Consider the following 17148-nt stretch of genomic DNA (forward strand, 5'->3'; position numbering starts at 1 on the left):
ACTGGACCTGTGGATGCCCATAGCATAATGGAGGTGCAGCCAACTTGTTGGATCCTGCGGTACAGGTATCGAGGAGCTGTTCCCCTGGAGGACAACAGATTCGCGCCCATTGCAGTCACACTTGCCAATGTCGTGGTGTCAAGATTGGCATATGCCCGGATTGTCAGCTGCTGCATCCCAACATTCACACACACACACACACACACACACACACACACACACACACACACACACACACACACAGCCCAGAATTAAATTCCGATGTTCATTCCGCCAGTCTTCCCAGCCTACACTGTCCGACATCTCTACTGAGGGGTGGTCATCCAACCCCGTGATGCCTGTAGTTAGTTTCACCACCTGTTGAAGACACTCACCACAGCACTGCTTAAGCACCCAACAAGTGGTGCCGTTTCTGAAATGCTTATGTTGAGCCTGCAGGCCATCACAATCTGCCCTTGGTGAAATTCAGAAAGGTCATGGGTCTTCCCCATTCTATACATGGACAGCATATTCACTGATACTACAATGCACCATGCGTGTGTCTGACCAGCAGTCATTCCTCGCCAGGTGACGCTGCTATTGCCTGGATGGGTTTATACTGATCGTAGGTTCATGATCATAATATTCTTGCTGGTCAGTGTATACTTTTAAACCGATTATGTTGCCCGAAGCTCGTCTAAATGTGAACACTGACCTGAACAAGCATAATACCAGAAACATACACCAGTTTCATCTTATAAGCCACCAAACTGCACTTTATCAGAGAAACCTACTATATGCAGGATTGATGCTTGTCAATTCAGTCAGATCACTCTCCACTGCAAAATTTAAAGCCAAACTAGAAAGAATATCTATTGCCAACCCACATTAGCCACTGGATGAGTATCTCGGTTTTGCACTGAATAAAGGCATTTTCGTATAGGCCTCATTATGTACTTTTAGCATCATTTAATAGAAACGCTTTATTATCCAGTATTAGTTTTAAGTTTTTAAGTTATTTCTTAAATAACTAATGTAATAAATTATATTTCAGTTGAAATCAAACAGTGGAAACTTCAGGCTGGAATAACAATAATATGAGGAAAAGGTAGATAGCTGCTCACCATAAAGAAGACATGTTGAGTTGTCAACAGGCACAACAAAAGGACGTGAAGCATTACCTTTCTGCCAAAGCCTTATTCAGAAAATTAAACACACATACACAGTCATTCATTCACTGTGTGTGTGTGGGGGGGGGAGGGGGGGGGGTGTGTGTTTGTCTTTCTTTTTTAAAACAAAGAAGGCTTTGGTTTAAAGTGTCCTTTTATTATGCCTGTCCTGTCTGTAACTCAATGTGTTGTATTTTTAGTGACTAGTAATCTGTATTTTCCTTATATTGTTGATACACGTCTTAGCTGTTAAGGTGAAAGGCTCTCTTCCTTCAGATGAAGGCTCACCTACAAGTAAATTACTTTTAGACCTGTGCCTTATTGTATCAAAGTTTGTTGTAAAAAATGTCCATATGTGTAGCCCTTTGTTATGAACTCATGGATTAAGCAAAATTATCCTTGTATTATAAGATGATGAATAAAGTTCTTGTCATTATAATTACTATTATTATTATTATTATTATTATTATTATTTCTTTCTCAGACGTTATGTCTAGTTAAAAATGGAAAGTGACACGGATCTTGATCAAGCATGACTTCCTTTTAACTGTACAGTATATGTTACATTGCATTTAGGAATTTCCGGGTAATTGAACAGGTATCAATAATTACAGATTTCTGTAGTTGTATATATAAGTTTGGATGTAGCTGTATTGCGTTGATGTACTGGTGGATATTGTGTGGTATGACTCCTGTAGTTGATAGTATAATCGGTATACTGTCAACTTTATCCTGATTCCACATGTCCTTGACTTCCTCAGCCCATTGGATGTATTTTTCATTTTTTTCTCCTGTTTTCTTCTGTATATTTGTTGTATTGGGTATGGATATTTCGATTAGTTGTGTTAATTTCTTCTTTTTGTTTGTGAGTATAATGTGAGGTTTGTTATGTGGTGTTGTTTTATCTGTTATAATGGTTCTGTTCCAGTGTTCCAGTATAATTTGTATTCATCATTCTCCAGTACATTTTGTGGTGCATATACTTGTATGTGAGAACGTGTTGTTTTATTAGTTTATGTTGTATGGCAAGTTGTTTATGTATTATTTTTGCTACATTGTCATGTCTTCTGGGGTATTCTGTATTTGCTAGTATTGTACATCCGCTTGTGATGTGACCTACTGTTTCTATTTGTTGTTTGCAAAGACTGCATTTATCTGTTGTGGTATTGGGATCTTTAATAATATGCTTGCTGTAATATCTGGTGTTTATTGTTTGATCCTGTATTGCAATCGTGAATCCTTCCGTCTCACTGTATATATTGCCTTTTCTTAGTCATGTGTTGGATGCGTCTTGATCTATGTGTGGCTGTGTTAGATTATACGGGTGCTTGCCATGTAGTGTTTTCTTTTTCCAATTTACTTTCTTCGTATCTATTGATGTTATGTGATCTAAAGGGTTGTAGAGGTGGTTATAAAATTGTAGTGGTGTAGCCGATGTATTTATATGAGAGATTGCTTTGTGTATTTTGCTAGTTTCTGCTCGTTGTATAAAGAATTTTCTTAAATTGTCTACCTGTCCATAATGTAGGTTTTTTATGTCGATAAATCCCCTTCCTCCTTCCTTTCTGCTTAATGTGAATCTTTCTGTTGCTGAATGTATGTGATGTATTCTATATTTGTGGCATTGTAATCGTGTAAGTGTATTGAGTGCTTCTAGGTCTGTGTTACTCCATTTCACTACTCCAAATGAGTAGGTCAATATTGGTATAGCATAAGTATTTATAGCTTTTGTCTTGTTTCTTGCTGTCAATTCTATTTTCAGTATTTTTGTTAGTCTTTGTCTGTATTTTTCTTTTAGTTCTTCTTTAATATTTGTATTATCTATTCTTATTTTTTGTCTGTATCCTAGATATTTATAGGCATCTGTTTTTTCCATCGCTTCTATGCAGTCGCTGTGGTTATCCTATATGTAATCTTCTTGTTTAGTGTGTTTTCCCTTGACTATGCTATTTTTCTTACATTTGTCTGTTCCAAAAGCCATATTTATATCATTGCTGAATACTTCTGTTATCTTTAGTAATTGGTTGAGTTGTTGATTGGTTGCTGCCAGTAGTTTTAGATCATCCATGTATAGCAAATGTCTGATTTTGTGTTGGTATGTTCCAGTAATATTGTATCCATAATTCGTATTATTTAGCATGTTGGATAGTAGGTTCAGAGCAAGGCAGAACCAGAAAGGACTTAATGAGTCTTCTTGGTATATTCCACGCTTAGTCTGTATTGGCTGTGATGTGATATTATTTGAATTTGTTTGGATATTAAGTGTGGTTTTCCAATTTTTCATTACTATGTTTAGGAACTGTATCAATTTAGGATCTATTTTGTATATTTCCAATACTTGTAGTAACCATGAGTGGGGTACACTATCAAAAGCTTTTCGGTAATCAATGTATGCGTAGTGTAGCGACCTTTGTTTAGTTTTAGCTTGATATGTCACCTCTGCATCTATTATCAGTTGCTCTTTACATCCTCGTGCTCCTCTGCAACAGCCTTTTTGTTCTTCATTTATAATTTTGTTCTCTGTTGTATATGTCTTAACTTCTGTGTAATGACTGAAGTTAATATTTTGTATATTGTTGGTAGGCATGGTATGGGGCGATATTTAGCTGGGTTTGCTGTGTCTGCTTGATCTTTAGGTTTCAGATAAGTTATTCCATGTGTAAGTGTATCAGGGAATGTGTATGGGTCTGCAATGTAACTGTTAAATAATTTAGTTAGATGTGAATGTGTTGAGGTGAACTTCTTTAGCCAGAAATTTGCTATTTTATCTTTTCCAGGGGCTTTCCAATTGATTAGAATTAATTGCTTGGGTGACTTCATGTTGCAAAATTATCACTTCAGGCATTTGTGGTATATTCTTGTATGTGTCTGTTTCTTCTTGTATCCACCGTGCATGCCTGTTATGCTGTACCGGGTTTGACCACATGTTGCTCCAGAAGTGTTCCATGTCTGTTATGTTTGGTGGATTGTCTATTTTAATGTGTGTGTTATTTATTGTCTGGTAAAATTTCTTTTGGTTTTGTTTCCTTCTATTTTCACTTTTTTTGTATCTTCTAAGTCGTTTGGTCAATGCTTGTAATTTCTGCTTCTTTTCATCTAATTGCTCTATCGCTTCTTGTTGTGAGATTTTACCTAACCTTTTTCGTTTTTTGTCTGATATTTCATTTCTTATAAATTGTGTTAGCTGTCCGATGTCTTTTCTCAGTTTTTCTATTCTGATCTGTAGCCTGTGTTGCCATGCAGGTTTTGTGGGTTTCTTCTGTGTGTTGGTTTGTTCTGATCTCTGTCTAGTGTGTGTATTTAGTGTAGTGAGTGCTACTATATAAACCAGTAGTTGTAACTCTTCCATAGTTGTATTTTCATTTATTTTGTTGTGTATGATTGTGTTGATAGTTGTTATTGTTGTTTCAACTTGTGGGTTATTTGGTGGTCTATGCAAGAATGGTCTAATGTCTGTATTTGTGTCTTTGTATTCTGTATATGTCAGCTGACATTTTTCTTCTATATCTAATATGTTCGTCACTTCGTGTTCTATTTGTGCTTATTCTGGTGGCTGTCTTAAGATTTCGTTTTCCTATGATTGTTTAATTGATGCATGTTGTTCTTTGTTTGTTTGCTCTGGGATGTTTGAGTCCATTAGTGTATTTTCTTCTTCTTCTTCTTCTTCTTCTTCTGATTGCGCATTATTTTGTTCCAGTATTTGTTGTACTTCTTGTTTGATGTTTTCTAATTCTGACTGGGGTATCCCGTTATTTTTGATTATTACATGGATCTGATCAGCGAGTCGTTGTTCTGTTAAAAATTTTAATTCTGGGTATCTGGTAATAAATTTTGTGTATACTTGTGATCTGTATCCAGTTGTGTTGGTTCCTAAGTTTGTTGCTTGGTAATAACAGAACGTGAGGTGTCGGTTAACGGTTAACTTCATCTGACCATCTCATCCTCTGTCTTTGTTTTCCTTCTAGGGTGGTTGCAGGAAGCATATCCTGCAAAACACCTCTATTTGGATTTAAATCATTTTCCGTGTGGCTAGCAGTGTCGTTACCATTGTGGACGGGTATAGGGTTCAAGCGTCGTCCCCGACCATGACAGAGCTTGTCCGAGACTTCATTAGTTCTGTCCTGAACCAACTAATCACACTAAAATGGGGGTTAGCCCTATTAGTGGTTTGTTCATTTCATCGCCTTTTACGACTGGCAGAACATACCGGAGGCCTATCCTTTTCCCGGGCCTCCACGGGGGTTATTATTATTATCTGTCACAATTATTATTATTATTATTATTATTATTATTATTATTGAAGAGAACCATTTATCTGTCACATTTCTAAATGACGAAACCATTTCGAGAAACCACTGTAGGCTGTCTGTGTTATTGTGCAAGATGCCTTCATTGCATTACTGGCCAGTTCCAAATGTTAGTGATGTGTGTGTCACAATCTGTAACCAGTTTCATGCTATGTGGACACACGTATACAACAGCTTTTGTACATAGAAACACAACCAACAGCAAGCTTCCTGGTCCTCATAAATTCATGTTACACCTCAACATTAACATATCTGTTCACTTACTTTCATTTCATTATGAGAATGTAACACCACTTCTGTCTGGGAGAGCAATCTTTCAAGCAGTAGGATGGTGTCAGTCTCACCACACTAAAACAAAAAATGGTGTAGTCACAAACTTCCTTGCTGTAAACACGGCCAATCTGGTGGTACTAGTTACAGGTTAAATATGTTCGGCCTGATGAGTTGGCAGGCATGTGTCAGAACAATAAAATTCAAGAAAGTGAATTGATGCAGTGAAATAAAAGAACCAACTGAAAGTAAAGAGTACAGATAATTGATTTCAGATGCACTTTAAAAGCAAATACAGGAAGTAAATTTTTTCTAATAATTGGAATATATTTTCAAATCTCATGTATTCTAAAAACCACTGAACTTTCACGTTAAGTCAATAATATATTTGCCAAAATAAACACTGGCATCTCACCAAATACAGTGGTAAACTGCAACATGAGACTTTAAATGATTGTTTAGAGAGTTCTCTGTAAAGTGATCTTAACCACAGTATTAACTCATTCTATAGAATTTCTGGGAATGCTGTGATTAAACTCATCTTGGTATTTCAGTAGCTTGTATGAATCACCTGCTATATATTTTTAAATACACTAAAGATAGCAAAAAGTTGTAAAATGATTGAATTTTAAAAAAGGTAGAAACAAACAATGGCAGGATCATGAAATAGAACAAATAAAGGTGGGTTTTCTAACAACGAAGTACTATTATTTCTAAGTTGTGAGTATTTTCAATTATTATCTTTTTTTAATAAATGCACGAGGAAATGAGGTGGAATGAAAAATTTTAATCACCAGATAGTTGACTAAATGTTAAACAAGCAATAACAGGTAAGTGACAGCTAAATATTGTAACTGGAACACAGAAGCTGTTTTGAGATGCAAGATATGTAATTGTAGTGATAATTTATTGCAGTTTCCAGTTAAATTTTCAAACTGAAGTCACTCAAGAGGCCCATGACGATTATATGAGTAACTGAGCATGTATCTATTACCGTTTTGAGTCACTAACAAGAAGAGCCCAATTGTAATTTAAATTTTCTTATTAATGCATTTTAGGCAATGCCCGTCTTTAGACTGTCAAAAAACATCACAGCTGCCATACGTGCACAAATTCTGTATGACACATTAAAAGCAAACATGTGGGTTCATCAACAAACTAGTTAACATATCACAGGAAAACCTAATTTCAGAATATCATGTCAAGAATTGAAACTTCCTGGCATATTAAAACTGTGTGCCGGACCGAGGCTCTAACTCGGGACCTTTGCCTTTCGCGGACAAGTGCTCTACCAGCTGAGCTACCCAAGCATGACTCACGCCCCGTTCTCACAGCTTTCCTTCTGTCAGTACCTCATCTCCTAGTGGAAGAAAAGCTGTGAGGACGGAGCATGAGTCATGCATGGGTAGCTCAGTTGGTAGAGCACTTGCCCACAAAAGGCAAAGGTCCCATGTTCGAGTCTCGGTCCGGCACAAATTTGCCAGGAAGTTTCATATCACCGCACACTCCACTGCAGAGTGAAAATCTCATTATGTCAAGTATTATCTATTGTAACATTGGTGCTCAACTGACAGTGCTATGCCATTACAAAATCAGCAATCATAACATATAACTAGGTAGCATGATTGTAGTGGTGCTAGGATCTAGTGTCAAATTTTTATGGACAGTTAACAAAATCAACTGTAACACCATAAAATAAATGTAAAGGGTCTTTTCCTTCATGATAACTAAGAATCATAAAGGCACAAAAGATCACATCCCAACAAAAGTTCATCATTAATATGTGTGGTATGAGTAAGGGAGTATGGTTTGGAAAGTGGAGGGAAGGCAGAAGGACAAGACAACACAGTGGGAGGAGTACAAAATAATCTCAGCTTATACATCGTGTACAACTTTGCTTACACCGTTTCCCGATACGTGGCGACAACGTTAAGTAGCTATACTGTATATGGGCAGGGAAGGGGGGAAGGTTGTTACATATGCCTCGTGACGACAGTGTGCAGGAGGTCGAGTGGACGGGAGTTGAGAGTGGGCATCCAGGGCTGCTGTTAAATTACAGAACAGGAAAGATAATATATTTCAGCATATGGCATACGAGGGGTGCGCCTACGGTCAGAAGTTAGCAGGCTTGTCTAGGACGTCAAACAATTAATTGATATGGGCAACGGAAGGGGAAGCGGTTCATGTTAACTTACATTGGTGGCTGGTCATGAAAAGCAGAGCCAGAGGCTCTGCCTTCCAAAAAGACGTCTGTTCTGCTCGAGGTCTGGATTGCAACAGAGTGAGGCAACTGTGTTCCACACCGCAGAACACTCTAGCATCCACACACGTGACCTGTATCCCACACACACTATTGGCTAAAACCAATGGCGTGAATACGTTTCAGCAGAGGTCTCAGGGTGTCTCTTGTCAGCAGCTTCAACTCGACAGAACTGCCTCAGTTTTGAAAGACAGGTTATTTGTGTCACATAGGCACAGCGTAAGTTGCTCTAGGAGCAAACTTGTAAAGATTTGACTGGGCCTTTGAAATAATTTTTTTAAACCAATTCCCTAAAATATTCCTTGACTAGCTGCCACCATGTACATAGCGGTCAAAAGAAATAGATCGCAGATGTCAGGCAGTTAGCTTGAACCTCGGTCAGCACAGTCATTACTCTATTTGTGTATGCATCATAAAGTTGTTCTTGATTCAAAATGTCTGTGTACGAGCCTAATTCTTGTCATTTGTGGGAGGTGTTACCGTTTTGCTCGAACAGTACACCCGTGGACTGTTCGAGCAAGAAATACACCAGGTGAAACTGAAGAGTCATATGTTACTGTTTTGTTTGAATATGAAGAAACCAGCGGCTGAGTCTCTTCAAATGCTCTCAAGTATGTATGGTAAGGATGCTATTAGTGAAAGAATGTGTTGCGAGTGGTTTCAATGCTTCAAGAACGGTGATTTTAACGTCGCAGACCAGCATAGTGGTGAAAGAGAGAATGTTTTTGAACATGCAGAATTGGAGACATTGCTGAGTGAAGACTTTCTTCAAACTCAAGAAGAATTGGCACGATTAGTGGGAGTGACACAGCAAACCATTTCAAAATGTCTCAAGGCTATGGGCATGGTTCAAAAAGAAGGAACTTGTGTCCCCTGTGAGCTGAAACCAAGAGACGGTGAACAGCATTTGTGTGTTTGTGAACAGTTGCATCAGAGGCAAAAATGGAAGGGATTTCTGCATCACATTGTAACCGGGGACAAAAATGGGTTCATTACGATAGCCCTAAACAATGGGGATATCCCGGCCATGCTTCCACGTCGACGGCCAAACCGGACATTCACGGCTCCAAGATCATGCTCTGCATTTAGTGGGACCAGTTTGGCGTCTTGTACTATGAGGTGTTAAAACCAAGTGAAACAATGACGGGCGCATTGAAAGACAAACTGCCGCAATACAGTGAGAGGCACAATAGATTTTGCAGCATGACCCCACATTGCAAAAGAGGTCAAAACGTACCTCTAAACATTAAAATGGGAAGCCCTACCTGACTCCCATGTTCTCCAGACATTGCCCCCTCTGACTATCATCTGTTTAGATCAATGGCACATGGCCTGGCTGACCAACACTTCCGATCTCATGAAGAAGCTACAAATTGGATCAATTCGTGGATTGCTTCAAAAGATGAACAATTTTTTCGATGCGGGATTCGTACATTGCCCAAAAGATGGGAGAAAGTAGTGGCCAGCGATGGAAAATACATTGAATGATACATTCGTAACCAATTTGTTTTATTAAAGCCTCAATATTGGGGAAAAATGGCAGAAGCAAAGTTTCACACCTTGTATAAATGACAGCTAGCAATCTGTAGCATTGCCAAACTTAAAATACGGGAGGGAGACCTACTGTAAGTCTATCAGGTGTTGCAAAAACACATAATAAGGCGAAAGTGAAATTTCATAGTGCATTAACATGTTATTAAATTATCGCAACTGTGTATAGGTATGTATTATACATAATATTATTTACAATCGATGAGTGAGTCGGAATAGGAAGAAGCATGGATAAATATGCACCAGAACAGGCAGGAGGATTGTGGAGAAGCATTGGGCCCTTGGCAGGTTTATCTTTATTGACTTATAATGCCACTGCACTATAGAAGTCACATTACAATAAAGTGTCTTAAAATTTACAAACACCAAAAATGCAATGAAGAGAAGCAATAGTTTAAGAGATCATGTACTCCAACATTATATATAAGAAAATGATATGCATTTGAATACACAATGAATAGCATTAAAATTACAGTTCTGTTTTTCATATCTGATAAGATGTCATCTATTGTATCTGTTAAACACAAATCACTCATCCTGGTTAAAAGAAACACATCAATTTATTTTTACAATGATTACCAGTGGGATACGCAAGTGAGGGTAGGGGAGCAAGAAAAGAAGATGGAGTTGATTGTGTGTGATTAAATGGAAAATGATCATGCATGATCAAAGGAAGATGTAAACAGAAAGTACCTGGTACTGGTGACTGCATATGCCAACACTAACTGGTAAATGTAGAGGTCATCTTATAATGACTGATATTGACAGACATTAGGTGCTGTGTGCAGTTATACAGTCTTTGTGAAACTGGTCTGGCCTGTGGTTTTGCAGATGGGTGAAGGCTCTCTTTCTTCTCCCCGTGTTTGGATATTGTCTACTGTTTTCTATTTTTAATGACTTTTTTTTATCTTCATGAGTAGTATTGAAATAATGTTTGTGTTTGCGTATTCATCCAAGCATGAGATTGTTCACATTTGTTGAGATATTGTGTAATTTAGGTATTGGCTATCTAACAAATTATGTGATGAATGTGGGGCTGCTATTAATTCGTATAATACAGTGCTATAAAAATTTCAATTATGCATTAGGATGTGCATTCCACAGTCTTATCTTAATGTTGTGATATAATCTCTTATGGCTCTGAACATCTCATCACCTCAAGCCCTCACCCTCACCCCTTTATTTCCTATTTAGCGTAGTTTGTCCCTTGCCCATGCCTGTTCACCTTTCCATTACTCATGCATATTCTGCCTGTGTAATTAGGTCAAATCTGTCAAAGAAAACAAGGCTTGATACCATTCAACTGAGCCATGCGGTCCAGCATGTAGAATGCTTCCCATTCTGTGGTGCAACAACAAGTAAGATAAGTAGAGTCTAAACTGGCGACAGAATCAGATCGATCTTTTGGCCAACCAGGCAAATTAGAGAGACACGATCTGTCAAAAATACTCTTAGCCTCAGAGTACTGAGGATTTATAAAATTACTTGTAATTGCGGTATCTGTTGTGAAGGGCACTCTATACAGACTGTTACTAATTGTTGTGTTGAACATTGCCACCTTAAGTACAGGAACACTAAAAGCAGCAGTTTCCAAGAACAGCCTAATGAATAAACAGGCTGTTTGTACAGACGAGGATTCAGGCCCGTGACTCCAACTGTGTCTGTGATTAGGGAAGCAGTAGAAATTAGACTGTATGGTCACAGCTTCAAGAGACACTGGTAACACACCTAGCTATTTATTTATTTGTTTACTTGCTCTTGGTTTTAGTTTTAGCTAGATACAAGAACAGATCAAATCTCACACACAAGTTAATATATCTGAATATAAAACTTAATATTTTAAAACAGTTTCAAATTAGCTAGTATAACTAAATCAATACATGGAAACATGCACTTGAGAAAGAAAAATTGCAGAGGAGAACTTTACATAGTTTTACATCTACACACATACTCTGCAAGCCACCATGTGGAGTGTGACAGGGGGTATCTTGTACCGCTACTGGTAATTTTCTTGCCTCGGAGTTTTCAAATTGACATGGCTTGGAAACTGATGATATTTTATTCATTTCCTTTCCTGTTCCACTCACAAATAGAGAGAGGGGTATATGACTGTCTGCATGCCTCTGTAAGAGCCCCAATTTCTCTCATCTGATCTTAGTAGTGAAATGTACGTTAGTGGCAGTAAAATCTTTCTGCAGTCAGCTTCAAGTGTCGGTTCTCCAAATTTTCTCAAAACTATTCCTCAAAAAGAACATTTCTTTCCCTCCACAGATTCCCATTTGAGTTCCCAAAGCATTTCCATAATACTTGCATATTGTTCATAACAAATCTGCAGCCCACCTTTCCTTTAATCCTGGTGGGGATCCCAGACACTCCAGCAGTACTCAAGTACATGTCGCACTAGTGCCCTGTGCGCAGAGACCGTTACAGATGAACTACACTTTTCCAAAAATCTCCTAATAAACCAAAGTCTACCATTAATACCTTACCCTAACATGCCTGTTCCATTTCATATCACTTTGCTACATTATGCTGAATTATTTTAAAAACTTAACTTTAATGCAGTATTTCGAACATTACACAACAGTTTCTCCTACTCATCTGCGTTATATACGTTTTTCTACATTAGAGCTAGCTGCCATTCATCACACCAACTGGAAACTTTGTCTAAGTTATCTTGTATCCTCCTAAGGTCACTCAATGAAGACATCTTCACATACACCACAACATCATCAACAAACAACTGCAGATTGCTGCACACCCTGTCTGCCAAATCACTTACATATACAGAAAATAATAGCAGCCCTATCACACTTCCCTGTGGCACTCCTGATGGAACTCCTGTCTCTGATGAATATTCACCATCGTTGACAATTTACTGGATTCTATTACGTAAGAAGTCTTGAAACCACTCGTATATCTGGGTACCTATACTGTATGATAGTCATCATCCGATATGAGTGATGGCACTGCAAGCCATGCTGGACAGCAACACTATTATAGCCTATGAATGCAGAGATTGTCATCTTAGCATATGCCATCACCATGTTGTCATCATGATGTAATTTAGCCAATCATGTGCCATCCACTGGGCATAAAACTGTGAACCTCACCAGTTTTATGACAGTCAGACTTAGTCCATGCTGACAGTGATTGAGGCTATCTGAAAATCTTGGGATTTTATACAAATTTGATGTGGAAGTTTAACGTAACTTTTTAGCCACATGAGTAAAATTATTGTGTAAAACTGATAGCTGAGCACCTTACAAAACTCTCTTCAGTGTCCTTGGGAGTCTTACACTTACATGTTAATATATTTACTCACTAATAGTATTTGTTGTTAATAACAGGGATAGTTTTACTATGTTCAGTGAAATGAACTTGCAAAATGCTGGAAGTAAAAATATTGTTCATGTAGACTACACATCCCTGTCTATGATTCAGGATAGAATTTTATATTCTAATACAACAGTCAAACAGGTTGCTGCTAGGTACCAGGTAGAAAACTGGAAATTCTAAGATATTAAAAAAATACAAAGTGAAAAACTATTTTATTAGCCTCTCCTTCTATAATTAATTATAATTAAACATAATGCTTGGACTGAAGGATGCATATGCTGTTTAACACTAAGGTTCATATTAAACAGGATTTTAATGTTACTGCTATATGTGAGGCTGATAATACTCATTGTAAAATTATGAAATGCTTTGTGTGAAGTATGAGATAAGAACAGCACTAGAATAAAATAACATTTCTAATTTTCAGGTCCATTAGTTCCTTCCTCTGGGAAGATGGATATGTTTTGCAAGATTGGGAATGAGGGGAAGACCACTTAGACCACCCATGTAGAGTACTTGTGTGACCCATTCATGAGTACTTACCTAATGTTTGGACATCCACCAGGTCAGATTTGAAGTGACTCAAAGGTGGGCTTCTAGATAGGTTACCAATATTCTTCTTGATGCAATAATTTACCAACAGCCGTACGCACTGTAGAAATTTATTTTATTTTATGAATTTCTATGTGCTACTCACTTTCAGCATTACATTGATGCCATCTTCAGGCCCCACTCACCATAGTCATGAAATCTGTATACACGGAAGGAGCCATATAACTGGATCCGTGAATCAATCGTCCTGCAACAGCTCTTGGTGGCTAGGCGACACAGACTCAGGTGTTAAGCTGTTGTAGGACGATTGATTCACGGATCAAGTTATATGGATCCTTCCGTGTATACCAATTTTACGAGTATGACGAATGGGGCCGGAAGATGGCATCAATGTAATGCCGAAACTGGGTAGCACTTGTTGTTGTTGTTGTTGTTGTTGTTGTTGTTGTGGTCTTCAGTCCTGAGACTGGTTTGATGCAGCTCTCTAGAGTAAAGCTGCATTCCCTTGGGAAGAATTACGACTGTAGTTTCCCATTACTTTCAGCCGTTTGCAGTACCAGAACAGCAAGGCCATTTTGGTTAGTGTTACAAGGCCAGATCAGTCAATCATCCAGACTGTTGCCCCTGCAACTACTGAAAAGGCTGCTGCCCCTCTTCAGGAACCACACGTTTTTCTGGCCTCTCAACAGATACCCCTCTGTTGTGGTAGCACCTACGGTATGGCTATCTGTATCGTTGAGGCACGCAAGCTTCCCCACCAACAGCAAGGTCCATGGATGGTTCATGGGGAGGGGGGGAGGGCTGTTGGTAAATTTCCATAACGGATCGACGAAGGTTACCGATAGGTTCAAATAATGTGCGAGTATTATAAAGACGCTTGACAAACTAATATGAGAATAGAGGGAAGACAGAGTTCTTTTTCTACAACACTACTGAGAAAATTTAGAATATATGAGAAATCGGGGCTCGTATGGAAGCATATAGATAGCCTTTCTTCCCTCACTCTACTTGTAAGTGGAACAGGAAAGAAAATGATTTGTAGTGGTACAAGGTACCCTACACCATGTATCATTTGGTTGTTGTGTAGTATGTATATATATCGAAATACGGAAGAAAATTGTGACTATCTACTACATAAAAAATATTAGTTGAAACTGACCGAAAGCTTCATGATTTATTTAAAATGTTTTGTTTCACATTTATCTCTACCTGATACACTCTGACAATCAGTGACTTGCAACTATAACAATCATACAATTTGGAGATCTCAGTATTGCTTAGATACTATTAAAAATCCCTCATTAATCTCTTTTTGTCAAAAGATCACATAAAAATAAACTGGATTTGAAGAAAACATAATTGACATATAGCTGTTTGTTTACAGATCAACAACGATCTAAATTTAAGCATATCGGTAACACAGATTGGGTAAGAGCATGTATCTGAGCTAGAGTACTATATTGGATTTCATGCCCCAGTGCCCCCTTTTTCCTTGAATGCTTGGCTGGAGTAACAAGTTTAATTGTAATATAGCCTGAGGTCTACATTAGGTTGAAAAGTGATAACTGGAATTGTGGAACTCAGTGGATGAGAAATAAAGGTTGTGATAACAGACAGATATCTGGGTTTGCCTAATACTTTGTTTGCGCCATATTTAAATGCACTTTCCCATAACTAACACATTTTCATAATAAAAAATAAAGCTACTAGGTCAAGCCCAAAAACATATATTAGAAAATAAGCAAGCATCCAACGTGTGTTTTGATGTATATTAAGTACAGATATCATACAGAAACTGGAAAAATGTAAGAGGCATTTCACTACATATCCCTTACATTTCATCCATTTTCCCACATTTGCTACTGCTTGTATGGGTGCAAAGACAAATTCTTACTGTAAATGTCTTAGTAAGCTGCACTTAATAAATAAAACATTGTCCTGAATGCATAATATTTGTTATACTATAAAACTCTCTGCCATTCAACCAATAATTCGTAATCATTTGGCTTCAATCAATCACGTAAGACTATTATGTAACTCCAACGATATTGCAGATTAGTATGTCACCTTAATCGAGATTATTCACATTCAAAGATTGTTTCTACATTTAATTCTTTTTATGGAAGCCTCATTCAAACAATCTGGAGTGGCTTGACATTCCAAAACGACAACTGAAACAAGTCTGTATAATGGCTGTGGCCAACAGGTGATGATGTCAGTTATGTCAACAGAGCTGCTTACAGGTCTAGATACCAGGCAACACTGTCACGCTTTCTGACGACACCACGAAGCGATTCCTGCAGGCTCGCGAGACGCACTTCTTACACGTTTGTGCTTTACTGGGTGTCTCACGATATACAGCATATGCTTCAGTGTCCCCCGCCAAATGCCTACTATCAACATACAGTGTTCTTTTGTCTGACTACCTGTGCACTTCCACAGCATCCCTAATGTCCTATTAAAAACCATCACATCCTCTATTGCCTCGTCTGAGAAGCAACTAATTACTGCGAACACTGCCAGGTCATACGGAGCAGAAGGCACTGTCAACCCAGACTTACTTTCGGCTGATTCCAACTATGCTGAACCTGACACTTCCCCAGTGTCTACTCACGATTAAGTTCGAACTTTCTCTGCCTCTCGTTCCAAAATTCATGTTTTAACATTAGTAGTTACTGTATTACAGCAGCAACTGCATCCACACTAGTACTAGCTAGTGTTTCCACCATTTGCATACTCTTAATTCTACTGCAATTCAAGTGATGGGGCATCCTCGGAAAACACCTGCATGAGGCGAGTGGGGTTGGCAGAGTTGTGAATGCGATGGGTGGCACAGATCTCTAGGTATGGATGGTCCTGGAGTTCCGCCAACACCTCCTCCTCCGTGATCATCAGGCTAAGCCATGTGATCACGGCGGTGATGGACGGCATTTGGCCCCCAAGATACGAGATATGTTGCACCCTGTTATGGACAGCATTGCTCTTCAAGTGTGTGGTGTGTGTGATGCACCCCGTGAAATTGGGAGCAGGTATATGGGACAGACTATCTGCACGATTGCGGAGCATTGTGCTGAGCACAAGAGCCATATAAGACGAAGGAAGCTTGACAAGTCGGCTATAGCGGAGCATTGCCAGAAAACGGACATAAAATACAGTTCGAAAATATAAAAAGTGTTTCCTATGCATTTATATATTGGGACTCTGTTATAAAGCAAGTGGCCGAGATTCGTATAAACAACAACAAATTCAACACAGACCGGAAATACACACTCAGCAGGGCCTGGGGGTGTGCGTTGTACATCAAAAGAGGGCAAATACAGATGCGCAATGTGGGAGCGGCAGTTTCAAACGTGGCGCCTGCCCCTGGCGCCACGTGACGTCAGTGGTGCTGTCACAGGCAATAGCTCCACTAGCTGCTTGGATCCTCTTACACACACATGCGCCACATTGAGTCTATCTGATTGGCTGCTGATGATGTTATCATGCCTATATAAGTGAGAAATTGTAGTAGCTCCAGACCTATGGAAGACTTCCCACATCCTCTTGTTCCTCAAACCCTACAAACCCCCTTGCAATGCTTCATCCTATCGTCACATCTGCCTCACTTTCGTCTTCAGTAAGGTCATTGAATCCATCCTCTCCTGTTGTATCTATCAACACCTTAATCAACACCACCTCCTCCCCCTTACCCATTGTGGCTTCCGACATTCCTCTGCCGAAG

Source organism: Schistocerca piceifrons, chromosome 11, assembly GCF_021461385.2.
Source record: "Schistocerca piceifrons isolate TAMUIC-IGC-003096 chromosome 11, iqSchPice1.1, whole genome shotgun sequence".
In the NCBI taxonomy this organism is placed as follows: Eukaryota; Metazoa; Arthropoda; class Insecta; order Orthoptera; family Acrididae; genus Schistocerca; species Schistocerca piceifrons.